Here is a 17847-nt window from a genome sequence, read left to right on the forward strand (position 1 = left end):
AGCTAGTCAGAGATTACCTCTATAACAGCACTGTATAGTGTTTTTAAGAATTTGCTGCAAAAATGTCAGCCTCACAAGTTTTACTGAACTAAAATTGCGAGCTACCAGCTCAATAGCCAAAAGGGATGTTTGTCTCCCAAGTTTTGAGTTGAATTCGGGCCGCCTCCTTACACCCTCCTTGCTATAACTTATTTAAATTGTTTCATTTTGCATATGAAGGCTTGTCTGTGTTGTGACTCTTCCATAACGCACACTGGTGAATGCTGAACAAGCTCTTTCTTAAGCCTTCTGTCCACGCTGGGTGTTGGGGTGCAAGTAATGGGTGTGTCCATCTGACGTCCATGTTTGTCCGGTTCCCGTAGCATCACTGAGAAGTGACCTGCGGTGCACCCTCTGTTTCCATCACACATAAACACACATGGAGAGTCCCCTCAAATAACCTCCATTAGTTGTGGAAAAAGTGTGCTTCATACTGTGTTTGTTTCTTTGTGCAGGTTATATTAGGAACATTACCTGCTGTCATCAAACACAGTGCAGCATGACACGGAGTTAATGTCATCAGTCTGTGGGTGCGTGTGTGTGTTCTGTTCAGCAAGTGAAGCATGTTGGCTTATGTAAAGCCTTAATGCTGCATGTGTTTTGACTGATTGGTGTGTAGGTATGCTGATATGCCAATTTCTAGTGTCTAAAATCAGACGAAAAGTAGAATCTAGAGCCGTGGTGTCAAACCTACGGCCCGCGAACAGGTTTTATCCGGCCCGAGCGATAAGTTTGTAAATTATAAAAAGTAGCTGCTTTTTTTTTTTACGAAAGAAACTGCTGTTCTAAATGTGTCCACTGGATATCACAATAGCGATTCTGTGAGGCAAGGAAACGGTTTATACTGGGGCCAAGCAAGAGGTGCACAGTAAAGGATGACTGTGGCTCCTCCTCGACCCACATGAAACTTAAAACCTGCCGTTTTATGGCTTCTGCTTAGAATACATCGTTGTTTGGCACCCTCGTTGCCCCAAAATGTCTCTGTCAAACACAAGAAAAGTGAACTTAACCCTTTTGAATAGTTTTTGCCCCCAATTCTTATGATTTGTTGAGTTAGCTCTGGATTGATACGTGGACATGACAAAGGAGGTATTTGATACCGAGAAGAGTTTACATGTTGTATTTTTTGTTCAATCCGAGAAAGACTGTGACTTTAAGTTTAATCCTGGCTTTGTAGATACACTAAGCTCATTGTGTTTTTGAAACTGCACCAATTTCCTGAGAATGTTCAACAAACTTTAAGTGTTTTGTCCAGAGGATTATTTGTGATTTGTAGGTATTTATAATGTGCTTTTTCAATTTTTGTCCAAAGTAAACAACCTCGAGTTGTCTTTATTTTAAAGTTATAAAGCAATGATTTTACCATTACGGCCCACTTGGAAATAGATTTTCCTCCATGTGGCCCTTGAGTTTAAATGAGTTTGACACCCCTGATCTAGAGACTTCTGTTTTTCAACACTTGGTGTCCCTGGGGGAGTATGGAAATGTAATGTCGTAAATATTAGACCATATGTAATAAGGTGATCATTTTAAAGGAGCGATTTTCTTATTTAAACGGTGATAGCAGGTCCATTCTATGTGTCATACTTGATCATTTCGCGATATTGCCATATTTTTGCTGAAAGGATTTAGTAGAGAACATCGACGATAAAGTTCGCAACTTTTGGTCGCTGATAAAAAAAGCCTTGCCTGTACCAGAAGTAGCAGACGAGTAGCGTGACTTCACAGGTTGTGGAGCTCCTCACATCTGCACATTGTTTACAATCATGGCCACCAGCAGCGAAAGCGATTCGGACCGAGAAAGCGACGATTTCCCCATTAATTTGAGCGGGGATGAAAGATTCGTGGATGAGGAAAGTGAGAGTGAAGGACTAGAGGGCAGTGGGAGCGATTCAGATAGGGAAGATGCTGTGAGAGGCGGGTGGGACCCGATATTCACCTGGGAATGACTAAAACAGTAAATAAACACAAGACATATATATATATACTCTATTAGCCACAACACAACCAGGCTTATATTTAATATGCCACAAATTAATCCCGCATAACAAAGACCTCCCCCCTCCCGTCCATATAACCCGCCAATACAACTCAAACACCTGCACAACACACTCAATCCCACAGCCCAAAGTACCGTTCACCTCCCCAAAGTTCATACAGCACATATATTTCCCCAAAGTCCCCAAAGTTACGTACGTGACATGCACATAGCGGCACGCACGTACGGGCAAGCGATCAAATGTTTGGAAGCCGCAGCTGCATGCGTACTCACGGTACCGCGTCTGCGTATCCAACTCAAAGTCCTCCTGGTAAGAGTCTCTGTTGTCCCAGTTCTCCACAGGCCAATGGTAAAGCTTGACTGTCATCTTCCGGGAATGTAAACAATGAAACACTGGCTGTGTTATCCGGCACAACAGTCAGGGGGTGCATTCTACGGCGGGGGTGCGTTATCCGGCACAACACCTGCCGCAATACACCGCTTCCCACCTACAGCTTTCTTCTTTGCTGTCTACATTGTTCATTGAACAAATTGCAAAAGATTCACCAACACAGATGTCCAGAATACTGTAGAATTTTGCGATGAAAACAGACGACTTAAAGGCCTACTGAAACCCACTACTACTGACCAAGCAGTCAGATAGTTTATACATCAATGATGAAATCTTAACATTGCAACACATGCCAATATGGCCGGGTTAGCTTACTAAAGTGCAATTTTAAATTTCGCGCGAAATATCCTGCTGAAAACGTCTCGGTATGATGACGCCTGCGTGTGACGTCACGGATTGTAGAGGACATTTTGGGACAGCATGGTGGCCAGCTATTAAGTCGTCTGTTTTCATCGCAAAATTCCACCCGCCTCTCACAGCATCTTCCCTATCTGAATCGCTCCCACTGCCTTCTAGTCCTTCACTCTCACTTTCCTCATCCACAAATCTTTCATCCTCGCTCAAATTAATGGGAAAATCGTCACTTTCTCGGTCCGAATCGCTCTCGCTGCTGGTGGCCATGATTGTTAACAATGTGCAGATGTGAGGAGCTCCACAACCTGTGACGTCACGCTACTCGTCTGCTACTTCCGGTACAGGCAAGGCTTTTTTATCAGCGACCAAAAGTTGCGAACTTTATCGTCGATGTTCTCTACTAAATCCTTTCCCAAAAATATGGCAATATCCCAAAATGATCAAGTATGACACATAGAATGAACCTGCTATCCCCGTTTAAATAAGAAAATCGCATTTCAGTAGGCCTTTAATAGCTGGCCACCATGCTGTCCCAAAATGTCCTCTACAATCCGTGACGTCACGCGCAGGCGTCATCATACCGAGACGTTTTCAGCAGGATATTTCGCGCGAAATTTAAAATTGCACTTTAGTAAGCTAACCCAATACATTGGCATGTGTTGCAATGTTAAGATTTCATCATTGATATATAAACTATCAGACTGCGTGGTTGGTAGTAGTGGGTTTCAGTAGGCCTTTAAACCAAGTATAAGAGCAATGATGTCTCAGTTTGACGGCAGTGTTTGTCACTGGGATTACACACAACTGTCATTGCCGTGCAATGTACACACGCAGTCCATGTCTGTCAGCAGTAATACTGAGGTGCTGCACTGAGGATTAGCTGTACACTTCTGGTAGTACGACTATTAGACTGAGAGTGTGTGTGATTGCGCGTGCTTGTGCGCAGCCATTAATTTGATGATTAACTGAAGAGCTCATCTTTGCTTTCACACACTAAGTTGTGGAAATATTTTCTGCCAAAGCTGTTCACTTGACAAGATGACTGCTAAGGATTATTTAAAATGATTTCATGCTTTCCGATTTGTGTCCTTTCTTTCTACATCTCAATTGTGGATGAGGCACTGTACTAACTAAATGATGACACTGCAGTTTTCTCAATGCACTCTGTTTGTTGAACAGAGTGCATTGAGAAAACTGTGTGTCATCCGCTTGTATTTAGACATGCATTAGAGGTGCATGTGCCTCTCGTGACATTTGTTTTTCACCCCTGCCCTACGCTTGCGGGAAGAAGAATTAGTCGATAAAAACAACGAGAAGCACATAGAGTACTGGTGCAATGCTCACAATCTAAAGATAAAAAAGGGACATTTGGGTGGCTTGCACGCTTCCTGCATTATGCAAAACAGGGAGGGCACAAGGGAGGAAACAGTGGGAGAGAAGAGGACCAAAGATCGTAGAGGTAAATGAAGGGATAGAGAGATTGAATTAATGTGCGCCTCCGAGCCATTAGTCCTTGTCATCACCCCTCCCCCTTGTCTTTTTCTCTGTTTTCCCATGTGCTCCTCATCTGTATTGTTTCTTCTCGTTTGCTCTATAACATTCTCTATTTTGCCTTATATGTTCTTGTAAGAACGCACTGATGTTATTGAAAGTGGGACTTAATGATCAATGACCAAGGAAACTTCTTGTTTGGTGAAATTGTCAAGATTGCTCTGTGAAAACTGTTTGAGGCATAATCAGGAGGGTTTGGACATGATCTCACTGCATGCTTTTATGTTAACGCATCCAATTACGACGCATGGATGTGCGTGTGCTTCACAATACAAAGGTCCTGGGTTCCATCCTGACCCCAGGATGGAACCCAGGACCCGGGATCTTTCTGTGTGGAGTTTGCCTGTTTTCCCCGTGACTGTGTGGGTTCCCTCTGGGTACTCCGGCTTCCTTCCATCTCCAAAGACATGCAACTGGGGATAGGTTGATGGGCAACACTAAATTGGCCCTAGTCTGTGAATGTGAGTGTGAGTGTTGTCTGTCTATCTGTGTTGGCCCTGTGATGAGGTGGCAACTTGTCCAGGGTGTACCCTACATACCGCCTGAATGCAGCTGAGATAGGCTCCAGCACCCCCGCGACCCCGAAAGGGAAAATGGATGGATGGATGGATCATAGAAAAAAGAAAAAGTATTATGCCAACGTAATGAATGAACCACTTCAAAAATGTTGAGACAATTGCAGCTTATAGTGTTTTTACATTAGACAGCCTGTTGCAATATTGAGTAGTTAATTGATTGATTGATTCTCAGTTAACTTGGGCCAACCAAGTTGACTCTGTTTGCTGTGTTAACCAGCGTCTGCACTTTCTAAGGAGGCTCAGGGTCCACGTTGTGGCACGCAATATCATGATGTTGTTTTATAAAGCAAACATTGAATCTGTCATCCGTTATGGCATCTCCACATGGTTTGGAAATCTGTCTGTCAAACTCAAAACCCAACTTCAAAACCTTATCAATAGGGCTGGCATGCAGCCCCCTAGTTCTCTTCAAGAAATATTCGACAAGCAGGGTCTTAAAATCACCCGTGACTAGGGATGATGTTCGAAATCGGTTCTCCCGGTTGTTCGATAAGAAAAGAACCAATTCCATGGACTCAAATCCCTTTTTGAGAACCGGTTGCCGTTATCGAGGCCACTATAGTAAAGAAAAAGAGTTGGTTCTTTGTTCGATAAGAAAAGAACCAATTCCATGGACTCGAATCCCTTTTTGAGAACCGGTTGCCGTTATCGAGGCCACTATAGTAAAGAAAAAGAGTTGGTTCTTTATTCGAATCCCTGGGAACGAATCCCTTCCCATGTACAGGAAATGCCCTGTGGGACCTGCAATGTTATGCCCATTTGATTGTAGACCCCTTACTGACACCTTGTGGCGATATGAAAATACTACGCGTCATTAGTTTGGGCACTTCCGAGTTGAGACAATTGAGAAGTAGACAAGTTGTGTTAGCTCTTACAAGCCTTGGAAAAGATAAGTCTGTAAGTAAACTGTTTAACTTGTTTATGTAACTCAATATTAAGGTGGAAAGTGTTTAAGTTTGATACTAAGATGTTTATTGAAAAACGATTTTTTTGTGCTCTGTTTCAATAGATGTTTTGAGGACTTAAAATGGCTGCCAGTCGTGTATTTCCACCATCAAAATAGTTTCAACGCTCAGAAGTATTTGTTTGATGATAGTACTGTATATTTGTGTGAAGCTAATATTTACATATTGTGTATTACATTTCAGTATGTTAATGGAATCACATAACTTATACATTTGTCATTGTGTGTATTTCAGTTTAAAAAAATAAAAATAACAGTCCAGTGCAAGACAAAAGTAAAGATAGGAAAAGACAAAGCAAGATCAACAACAATAAAGAGCCTAAATGGATGAATCTGCTTTGGATTGTTTGTTAGCTGTCTGCCAAGCTGCATAACCTCAACACGTATAGTGAGGGCAGAACAGGCAATATGCAATTATTGCCATGCTTTGCTCTCATGTAAGGGCGGAAGAATTGTTGATTGATGACTGTGGTGTTCTTAGTGTCATTGTGTGTGTAGTTAGTATGTTCCAATAGCAGCAGAAGTGCACTTTTTGGAGAGCTGTATTATTTTCAGTTTTGTGCCTAAGGGACTGATTTTATTTAACACTATACTATTATTTATACACCTATAGTGACCACAGAGACAGGTTGTTTTTGTGTTACTGTATATATTTGTTTTTCTGAAAAATCCCACTTAATATACTTTGGGTAACAACAGTCAATATTTTTTTTTATTTTTTTTTTTAGGGGGGTAACAGTCAATATTTATTTATTTATTTTATTTTATTTTTTTCTTATAAAATAAAAGTGAGCTTTTGTTAAACGAAATATTGTGTTTTTTTCCATATACAACAACCTATCTGGATTCGATAAGAGAATCGATAAGGAATCGGTTCGATAAGAGGATTCGATAATGGGCTCGAACTCGATAATTTCTTATCAAACATCATCCCTACCCGTGACCCACACCACATACTTCATAGTGAAATTGTGTTGATGCCAAATGGTAAATGGTACAGAACAGCAACATACCAGTGACGTGCGGTGAGGTTCATGGCTGGTGAGGCACTGACTTCATCACAGTCAGATTTACAAACATATGAACCCTAAAGAGTATCTTATTCACCATTTGATTGGCAGCAGTTAACGGGTTATGTTTAAAAGCTCATACCAGCATTCTTCCCTGCTTGGCACTCAGCATCAAGGCTTGGAATTGGGGGTTAAATCACCAAAAATTATTCTCGGGCGCGGCGCCGCTGCTGCCCACTGCTCCCCTCACCTCCCAGGGGGGTCAAATGCAGAGGACAAGTTTCACCACACCTAGTGTGTGTGTGTGACAATCATTGGTACTTTAACTAAACTTTAACTTTACACATACAAACTGTAGCACACAAAAAAGCACATTTAATTAAAAAAACTTTATTATGGTCTTACCTTTACTTATAAGTGCGGGAACAGTGGTGTTCGTGTTGGAGGAGTTGTGAATGAATGAAATATGAAATCCGTGCTGCAGTCTGCAGGTGTACCTAATGTTGTGTCCCTGCAGTCGTTCACGGTTCCTCCGGCGCGAGCATTGTTGTTTTTGCATTTTTTGGCTTCTTGTTAAGTGACTTTTTTTGGGTGGATTCGGTCTCGCACGTGGAGGGTTTGGGTGTGGGCTTTGGTTGGTGTGGCGCTCCCGTCGGGGGGTGCATTAACCGGCACCAGGAGGCGGGATTACTGCGAGCCTCACACAGTGCGACTTCGCAGCAGTTTTATGATTGCTCAGCACAAGAAATACTTACACACATACAGTTGGTGACAAAATACACTGTACATTATATACCTCAGCTAACTAAACTATGGAAATGTATAATATAATTCATATAGCAATACGGTCTCACTGCACAGCAGGCCAGCAGTTAGCCGAGTCCGCAATCCATGTTGAGGCACAACTGAGTGACGTGCCTCAACTGGCTGCTGATCACCGCACCGTCTCTTCTCAGTATTTGAACGGCAAATGTGAAAATTCAGCGATTTTGAATAAAAATAATCTAAAACTGGTGAAGTTAAATGGAAAATAACTTTATAGTATAAACACTGAATACACATAACAATTTAATTCATTTTTTTTCTTTTTACATTTTTTTTTCTTTCCATGATGGCCTCCAGTGACCGCACGTCACTGCAACATACATATATTGAGACACTTGTGATTTAGGGCTATTTAAGTAAACATTGATTGATTGATTGATACAAACTCAACGGGTATAGATTTTCCTTTGTCCCACTGGTAATCAAAGGACTTAACAATAAAAAACTACTGTAATAACCGGATGCAATAATAAGGAGTGCAATATTGGGATAGTGCAATAAGGGAGGTGCGCAATACGGGGGGAGTGTAATGTGTGATCTCATAACTAACTGATATACCTGCACACTGTTCACTGTCGTCACTGTATTTTCAGATGAACTGTATGTATGTATGTATGTATGTATGTAAAACGCTGTGTTTTGATGCCCAAGACAAATTTCTCCTCGGAGACAATAAAGCTAATTATTATTATTATTATTATTATTATTATTATTATTATTATTATTATTATTATTACTATTAATTATCACCCGCCCCCAAACCAATTAAAAATAAATAAATAAATAATGCTTAGTCAAGCTTTACTGTAATGTGTGTGGGTGGTTAGCCTGATTCCTTAGGCCAAAGTAGGGCAGGAGGGCCTGGCATCACCTCCTCTTTCTGCTGCATGAGTGACCTGAGGAAACAGCGTGTGCATGTGTGTGGGTGTGGGTGTGTTTGTGTGTCTGCCTTAAAGCAAGCTGCTGTCATAGTGGGAGGAGCAACACCAGCGAAGGAGAGCGCACAGTAGAGAGAGTTAGCATCTGTTGTTTCTGTTGCAGCCGAGCAGCACTGGACTGGATTTTGCATGCACACACATACACTTTTTCCTGCTTAGTTACTCGCACACAGTATCTGTCTCGTCAGGATTGCACACATGTGGCGCTTCCCTGAACACTTTAATGCACACTTCTACGCTCTCTCACGCGTCGCCTCACATTCGCATCCCGGGACTCTTGCACTCCTCAATGCACTGACACTGATCTAACAGCCACCTCAGCATCATAGTGCACGGAAGCTGAGTCTGCTACCAGCATGTGAGTACAGCGGAGACGGAGTTGAAAGCGACAAAAGCTGAACTAACTCAATGGCTACCATCCTGACTGCAGTTTTTACATGGCTGTATTCGTCTTAGCAAGACTCACTATACCTTTACTTCTGCATTTAGTTGTACCCTTATGTTCAGTTTTAGACAACAACAAAAAAAACTCAGTTGGAATGTGAATGCCATGTTACATGTCTTCTGAGCAGTTGTGCAGCATGCAGATAACATACCCTACTGTCTATGGTCCAGTGGCTAAAATAATCATTGATGTAGAGAAATTGTTGGGAATATAAACATCACATGTACAGCATTATTTTGATCTGGTCCTCTGGTTTACCTGCAAAACCAAAAGTGATATAGACTTATTAGACTGTTAGAACCACAACCTAATAAACCACTAAACTTAAAACATGATGATTCATTTCTGAACACAATGACCAGTACAGCTTAAACATTTTTGTTTAGCAGCATCTAATTTGTCTTTGTGTTTTCTACTGCCACAATGTTTTTGCCTTTTGATTTTTTTGCTTTTGCTTTTAACTTTTTCAAAATACCTGATTTTGCTTTGATCGGTCACTCACCTTCTTACTTTTTGGTCTCACTTCAATATTCACTATTTAATCAGTTTCTGTCCTAATCCCTCAACACTATCTGGAGAAAAAGTGCTCTGTGACAAACAGATGCCGATGCAATTCCAAGACATTTAGGTGGCAGTAGTGTTTAAACCATGGTGTGTAGCCTAGCTAGGAAGTAGTCTTTTCCATGAATTGAATGTAGTCTAGTATTATGTTGCGCCCTACAAAGTGTCTATACTGTAAGTATTGCACTTATTACATACCAGCAAAGTAACGTGCACCTTAATTGTAGTTGTTATTACCAAATTTGGAGGATTTGAAATCGTCATGTAAAATCCCTAATGCTAATCAGAAGCATGTACCGTATTTTCCGCACTATTAGCCGCACCTAAAAACCACAAATTTACTCAAAAGCTGACAGTGCGGCTTATAACCCGGTGCGCTTTATATATGGATTAATATTAAGATTCATTTTCATAAAGTTTCGGTCTCGCAACTACGGTAAACAGCCGCCATCTTTTTTCCCCGTAGAAGAGGAAGTGCTTCTTCTTCTACGCAAGCAACCGCCAAGGTAAGCACCCGCCCCCATAGAAGAGGAAGCGCTTCTTCTTCTACTGAGAGCAACCACCCGCCCCCGTAGAAGAAGAAGAAGCGCGCGGATATTACGTTTCATTTCCTTTGTGTGTTTACATCTGTAAAGACCACAAAATGGCTCTTACTAAGCGACAGGTTTCCGGTTCATGAAAAGACGCAATCTCTCCATCCGCACACGGACTACTATTTCACAGCAACTGCCTAAAGACTTTCAAGAAAAGCTGGCTACTTTCCGTGCATATTGTAAAAACAAGATAGCTGAAAAAAAGATCCGGCCAGAGAACATTATCAACATGGACGAGGTTCCACTGACTTTTGATATTCCTGTGAACCGCACTGTGGATACAACGGGAGCACGTACGGTGAATATTCGCACCACAGGGAATGAGAAGTCATCCTTCACTGTGGTTCTAGCTTGCCATGCTAATGGCCAGAAACTTCCACCCATGGTGATATTCAAAAGGAAGACCTTGCCAAAAGAGACCTTTCCAGCCGGCGTCATCATAAAAGCTAACTCGAAGGGATGGATGGATGAAGAAAAGATGAGCGAGTGGTTAAGGGAAGTTTACGCGAAGAGACCGGGTGGCTTTTTTCACGCAGCTCCGTCCATGTTGATATACGACTCCATGCGCGCCCACATCACGCTGGTTTTTAATATATTATTAAAGTTTGACTGACCTATCTGACTGTTTTTTTGACATTCCCTTTAGCGCAGTTAGATGCGGCTTACAACACGGGGCGGCTTATAGGTGGACAAAGTTTTGAAATATGCCGTTCATTGAAGGAGCGGCTTATAACCCAGGGCGGCTTATGGTGCGGAAAATACGGTATATGGCATATTCATTGTAAATTAGCATCAAGTTAGCACATTTTGGAGAAGTGCAGCCCTGATTGAAAAAAACTAAATATTTTGTGTGGCTGAGTCCGCTCTGAGTGCTGCTTGAGCCCGGGATGGAGTTTTTTTTTGGCTCTTTGAAATTAGCTGGATCTTGAGGAGCCGTTCCTTTCAAACAGTCGTTCAAAAGACTGGCTTTTTCTTACACACACACACACATATTTATATATATACATATATATATATATATATACTGTATATATATATATATATATATATATATATATATATATATATATATATATATATATATATTAGAGATGCGCGGTTTGCGGACACAACCGCGGATTCGGCGGATTATCCGCGGATCGGGCGGATGAAATTTAAATAAATAAGATTTTATCCGCGCCGCGGGTCGGGTCGGGCGGATTAATGAGATATTTTTTTATTTTTTTTTATTTTTTTGCGGGTGGCAGTTAAACCAATTCGGAAACATATGTACATAGTTAAATGTTGTTAGCCACATACGAAAAACGAGCAGCACTCTTTGAAACAGGCAATTATTTATCAGCAGGCACCTGCAGCACGCCACATCAGAAGAAGAAAAAAAAAAATGGCAACGCCGGCAGCAAACGTGGTACGCGACAAACTAAAAAAGGGAATACTAAAGACCAGGGGAAAAAAAGGCCAGAAAAGTTCAGCGTGGACTCGTTTTTATGAGGTTGTAAATCAGGATGACAGCAATGCTGGCTACGTGAGTTGCAAGAGCTGCGACGCTGTGTACGTCTACGACAGTCATAAAACCGGGACATCGAACATGGTGCATGGTGCGAACAAAGGACTTCTTTCATTTAAGGTTTGTGATAAACCATCAAACTCCTTCGTTAAAAGGACTCTATAGTAATATAAAGCGAATTTTTCTGGACATTATCATGCAAGAAAAGTTTATTTTTGGGACCGCGATCACCGCGTAATGATTTTTAAAGGTTGCATTACAAACATTTAACTGTCCCATGTGATCAGCCAGTGCGATTGGAAATCCATGCTCAATTATTGCCTCCGTAAATAAAACTTCGGCATTTATCACATCCAAAGAATCTGTTTGGGCGATGAAAAACGTTGAAAGTTTTCCACTTGTATCGCTAGCAACGGCATTAGACTTGTGATTTTTTGTCCCAAAGTGGTCTTTTACATCGCTAATTCCTCCGTGTCCGATCGAAAAATCTTGTCTGCACAAGGTGCAATTCGCGTAGTTTTCACCCTTTTTTTTTTTTAATTAATGAAAAACCATATTTTTTATCACTGCACCCGTAACCCGGAATAGGTTGATGAAAACCGTACGAATTACGGGAAAACCGCAGTAGTTGGCAGGTGCCTCACTAATGCCTTGCATCGTCTATATTAGATATAACGGGCGGGTGCGGGCGGATGGCGGGCGGGTGCAGTTCTATTCAAACGTTACATCGGGTGGATGGCGGATGGTTGACGACTTTCTGATGCGGATGAAATATTTGCCTATCCGCGCATCTCTAATATATATATATATATATATATATATATATATATATATATATATTAGGGCAGGGCGATATATCGCGGGTTTGTCTCTGTGCGATATAGAAAATGACTATATCGTGATATCGAGTATACGTTCTCACGCAGTTGCTTTTAGCTGCGGGCATTACACAACAGGCTCGCCTCGCTCTTTCCTGTCTCTCCTTCTCACAGACAGACAAGCGCACCTTCTTACATACGTCACATACTGTCACGTCATACGTCACATACGTATACGCCCTCCCCGAGCAGAGAGGTAGCAGCATGGCTAACGTTAGCTGTGATGCTAGCGGTAATACAAGAGAAAGAAGTAATTATATATATATATATATATATATATATATATATATATATATATATATATATATATATATATATATACTGTATGTATATATACTATATATGTGTATATATATACTGTATATATGTATATATGTTCATATATGTAAATGTGTATGTTAATATATGTATATATGTTTTTGCCTTTTGATTTTTTGCTTTTAACTTTTGTTTTTCATAATACCTGATTTTGCTTTGATCGGTCACTCACCTCCTTACTGTTTGGTCTCAATTCCAGTGTATACCCCGCCTTCCGTCCGATTGTAGCTGAGATAGGCTCCAGCGCCCCCCGCGACCCCGAAGGGAATAAGCGGTAGAAAATGGATGGATGGATAGTGCACCTTCTTACATACGTCACATACTGTCACGTCATACGTCACATACGTATACGCCCTCCCCGAGCAGAGAGGTAGCAGCATGGCTAACGTTAGCTGTGATGCTAGCGGTAATACAAGAGAAAGAAGGTGCGAATCTGGTAACAAATGAAGGAATAATTAATTCCCAAGAAAAACAGCACGGGGTCCATCGTCTGGCAGTGGTTTGGCTTCAAGTGGGAAGATGTGGAACAGACAACCGTAATTTGTCAAGTGTGGGGCAAAAGCGTTGCTATAAAAAGTAGTATTACTGCTGTAACAAACAGTTCAGGGTGTCCCAAGTTACCGAAGTGTGTTAGGTATGGAGGAGGAGTGTTGCTCCTCCAGAGTTGACGTAGGATGCTTGTGGTTGGGGAAGGAGGTGTGTGATGTTGACATTAAAGAAGCGGTGGCTACCGAACCTGCTCTAATGTCTCCCGTTTATAGTTTTATTAGATAAGTACACTATATAGGCGAACCCAGGACACTCGGCTACACTGCTAATATGTAGCATCATTTGAAAAGTCACCCGCTAGACAATGAAGAGGGCTTACTCCGCACGCCAATATCTCCGTTTGGTGCCACACGTCCACACCATCAAAATGCCGAGGCAAACATTTCCAGATCAACACCGTATGAAAAAAATAGTGATTTTTTTAGTTGTGATTTCCTTCTCTGCATGAAAGTTTAAAAGTAGCATATATTAAGTGTTCATTCAAAGCTAAGGCAAAATATCGAGATATATATCGTGTATCGCGATATGGCCTTAAAATATTGCGATATTAAAAAAAGGCAATATCGCCCAGCCCTAATATATATATATATATATATATATATATATATATATATATATATATATATATATATATATATATACTCCTCTCTGAGCTGCCACCTTACCATGGTAGAGGAGTTTGCGTGTCCCAATGATCCTAGGAGCTATGTTGTCCGGGGGCTTTCATGCCCCCTGGTAGGGTCTCCCAAGACAAACAGGTCCTAGGTGAGGGATCAGACAAAGAGCAGCTCGAAGACTTCTATGGGAATGAAACAACAAGGATTCAGATTTCCCTCGCCCGGACGCGGGTCACCGGGGCCCCCCTCCGGAGCCAGGCCCGGAGTTGGGGCACGATGGCGAGCGCCTGGTGGCCGGGCCTGTCCCCATGGGGCCCGGCCGGGCACAGCCCGAAGAGGCAACGTGGGTCCCCCCTCCAATGGGCTCACCACTCATGGGAGGGGCCATAGAGGTCGGGTGCAGTGTGAGCTGGGCGGCAGCCGAAGGCAGGGCACTTGGCGGTCCGATCCTCGGCTACATAAGCTAGCTCTTGGGACGTGGAACGTCACCTCGTTGGGGGGGAAGGAGCCTGAGCTAGTGCAAGAGGTAGAGAAGTTCCGGCTGGATATAGTCGGACTCACCTCGACGCACAGCAAGGGCTCTGGAACCAGTTCTCTCGAGAGGGGTTGGACTCTCTTCCACACTGGCGTTGCACGCAGTGAGAGGGGACGAGCTGGGGTAGCAATTCTTGTTGCCCCCCGGCTCAAAGCCTGCACGTTGGAGTTCAACCCGGTGGACGAGAGGGTAGCCTCCCTCCGCCTTCGGGTGGGGGGACGGGTCCTGACTGTTGTTTGTGCTTACGCACCAAACAGCAGTTCAGAGTACCCACCCTTTTTGGATACACTCGAGGGAGTACTGGAAAGTGCTCCCCCGGGTGATTCCCTTGTCCTACTGGGTGACTTCAACGCTCATGTTGGCAACGACAGTGAAACCTGGAGAGGTGTGATTGGGAAGAATGGCCGCCCGGATCTGAACCCGAGTGGTGTTTTGTTATTGGACTTTTGTGCCCGTCACAGATTGTCCATAACAAACACCATGTTCAAGCATAAGGGTGTCCATATGTGCACTTGGCACCAGGACACCCTAGGCCGCAGTTCCATGATCGACTTTGTAGTTGTGTCATCGGATTTGCGGCCTCATGTTTTGGACACTCGGGTGAAGAGAGGGGCGGAGCTTTCTACCAATCACCACCTGGTGGTGAGTTGGCTGCGATGGTGGGGGAGGATGCCGGACAGACCTGGCAGGCCCAAACGCATTGTGAGGGTCTGCTGGGAACGTCTGGCAGAGTCTCCTGTCAGAGAGAGTTTCAATTCCCACCTCCGGAAGAACTTTGAACATGTCACGAGGGAGGTGCTGGACATTGAGTCCGAGTGGACCATGTTCCGCACCTCTATTGTCGAGGCGGCTGATTGGAGCTGTGGCCGCAAGGTGGTTGGTGCCTGTCGTGGCGGTAATCCTAGAACCCGTTGGTGGACACCGGCGGTGAGGGATGCCGTCAAGCTGAAGAAGGAGTCCTATCGGGTTCTTTTGGCTCATAGGACTCCGGAGGCAGCGGACAGGTACCGACAGGCCAAGCGGTGTGCGGCTTCAGCGGTCGCGGAGGCAAAAACTCGGACATGGGAGGAGTTCGGTGAGGCCATGGAAAACGACTTCCGGACGGCTTCGAAGCGATTCTGGACCACCATCCGCCGCCTCAGGAAGGGGAAGCAGTGCACTGTCAACACCGTGTATGGTGCGGATGGTGTTCTGCTGACCTCGACTGCGGATGTTGTGGATCGGTGGAGGGAGTACTTCGAAGACCTCCTCAATCCCACCGACACGTCTTCCTATGAGGAAGCAGTGCCTGGGGAATTTGTGGTGGGCTCTTCTATTTCTGGGGCTGAGGTTGCTGAGGTAGTTAAAAAGCTCCTCGGTGGCAAGGCCCCGGGGGTGGATGAGATCCGCCCGGAGTTCCTTAAGGCTCTGGATGCTGTGGGGCTGTCTTGGTTGACAAGACTCTGCAGCACCGCGTGGACATCGGGGGCGGTACCTCTGGATTGGCAGACCGGGGTGGTGGTTCCTCTCTTTAAGAAGGGGAACCGGAGGGTGTGTTCCAACTATCGTGGGATCACACTCCTCAGCCTTCCCGGTAAGGTCTATTCAGGTGTACTGGAGAGGAGGCTACGCCGGATAGTCGAACCTCGGATTCAGGAGGAACAGTGTGGTTTTCGTCCTGGTCGTGGAACTGTGGACCAGCTCTATACTCTCGGCAGGGTCCTTGAGGGTGCATGGGAGTTTGCCCAACCAGTCTACATGTGCTTTGTGGACTTGGAGAAGGCATTTGACCGTGTCCCTCGGGAGGTCCTGTGGGGAGTGCTCAGAGAGTATGGGGTATCGGACTGTCTGATTGTGGCTGTCCGCTCCCTGTACGATCAGTGTCAGAACTTGGTCCGCATTGCCGGTAGTAAGTCAGACACGTTTCCAGTGAGGGTTGGACTCCGCCAAGGCTGCCCTTTGTCACCGATTCTGTTCATAACTTTTATGGACAGAATTTCTAGGCGCAGTCAAGGCGTTGAGGGGATCCGGTTTGGTGGCTGCAGGATTAGGTCTCTGCTTTTTGCAGATGATGTGGTCCTGATGGCTTCATCTGGCCAGGATCTTCAGCTCTCGCTGGATCGGTTCGCAGCTGAGTGTGAAGCGACTGGGATGAGAATCAGCACCTCCAAGTCCGAGTCCATGGTTCTCGCCCGGAAAAGGGTGGAGTGCCATCTCCGGGTTGGGGAGGAGACCCTGCCCCAAGTGGAGGAGTTCAAGTACCTAGGAGTCTTGTTCACGAGTGAGGGAAAAGTGGATCGTGAGATCGACAGGCGGATCGGTGTGGCATCTTCAGTAATGCGGACGCTGTATCGATCCGTTGTGGTGAAGAAGGAGCTGAGCCGGAAGGCAAAGCTCTCAATTTACCGGTCAATCTACGTTCCCATCCTTACCTATGGTCATGAGCTTTGGGTTATGACCGAAAGGACAAGATCACGGGTACAGGCGGCCGAAATGAGTTTCCTCCGCCGGGTGGCGGGGCTCTCCCTTAGAGATAGGGTGAGAAGCTCTGCCATCCGAGGGGAGCTCAAAGTAAAGCCACTGCTCCTCCACATCGAGAGGAGCCAGATGAGGTGGTTCGGGCATCTGGTCAGGATGCCACCCGAACGCCTCCCTCGGGAGGTGTTTAGGGCACGTCCAACCGGTAGGAGGCCACGGGGAAGACCCAGGACACGTTGGGAAGACTATGTCTCCCGGCTGGCCTGGGAACGCCTCGGGATCCCCCGGGAAGAGCTGGATGAAGTGGCTGGGGAGAGGAAAGTCTGGGCTTCCCTGCTTAGGCTGCTGCCCCCGCGACCCGACCTCGGATAAGTGGAAGAAGATGGATGGATGGATGGATGGATATATATATATATATATATATATATATATATATATATATATATATATATATATGTATATGTGTGTGTGTGTGTGTGTGTGTGTCTATATATACATATATATATATATATATATATATATATATATATGTGTGTGTGTCTATATATACATATATATATACATATATACATATGTATATAAATATACATATATATAAATATGTATATATATATATGTATATATATACATATATACATATGTATATAAATATACATATATATATATATAAATATGTATATATATATATGTATATATATTAGAGATGCGCGGATAGGCAATTTATCTCATCCGCAACCG

General features: G+C 43.9%; 1 protein-coding gene across 12 annotated transcripts in view; it reads left to right on the forward strand.

Annotated features, from left to right (window-relative positions):
- Nucleotides 1–17847, forward strand: part of LOC133616418 (discs large homolog 1-like protein) — a 212981-nt gene that overhangs the window by 159187 nt on the left and 35947 nt on the right. The window contains exon 1 of one of the 12 annotated variants that reach the window (XM_061975650.2): nt 8629–9007. The exons of the other annotated variants lie outside the window; for them this stretch is intronic. The gene's annotated coding sequence lies outside the window, so the exon portion shown is untranslated. Of the gene's footprint in view, nt 1–8628; nt 9008–17847 lie in introns of those variants that run through there. 12 annotated transcript variants of the gene reach the window in all.

Source organism: Nerophis lumbriciformis, linkage group LG14, assembly GCF_033978685.3.
Source record: "Nerophis lumbriciformis linkage group LG14, RoL_Nlum_v2.1, whole genome shotgun sequence".
Lineage (NCBI taxonomy): Eukaryota > Metazoa > Chordata > Actinopteri > Syngnathiformes > Syngnathidae > Nerophis > Nerophis lumbriciformis.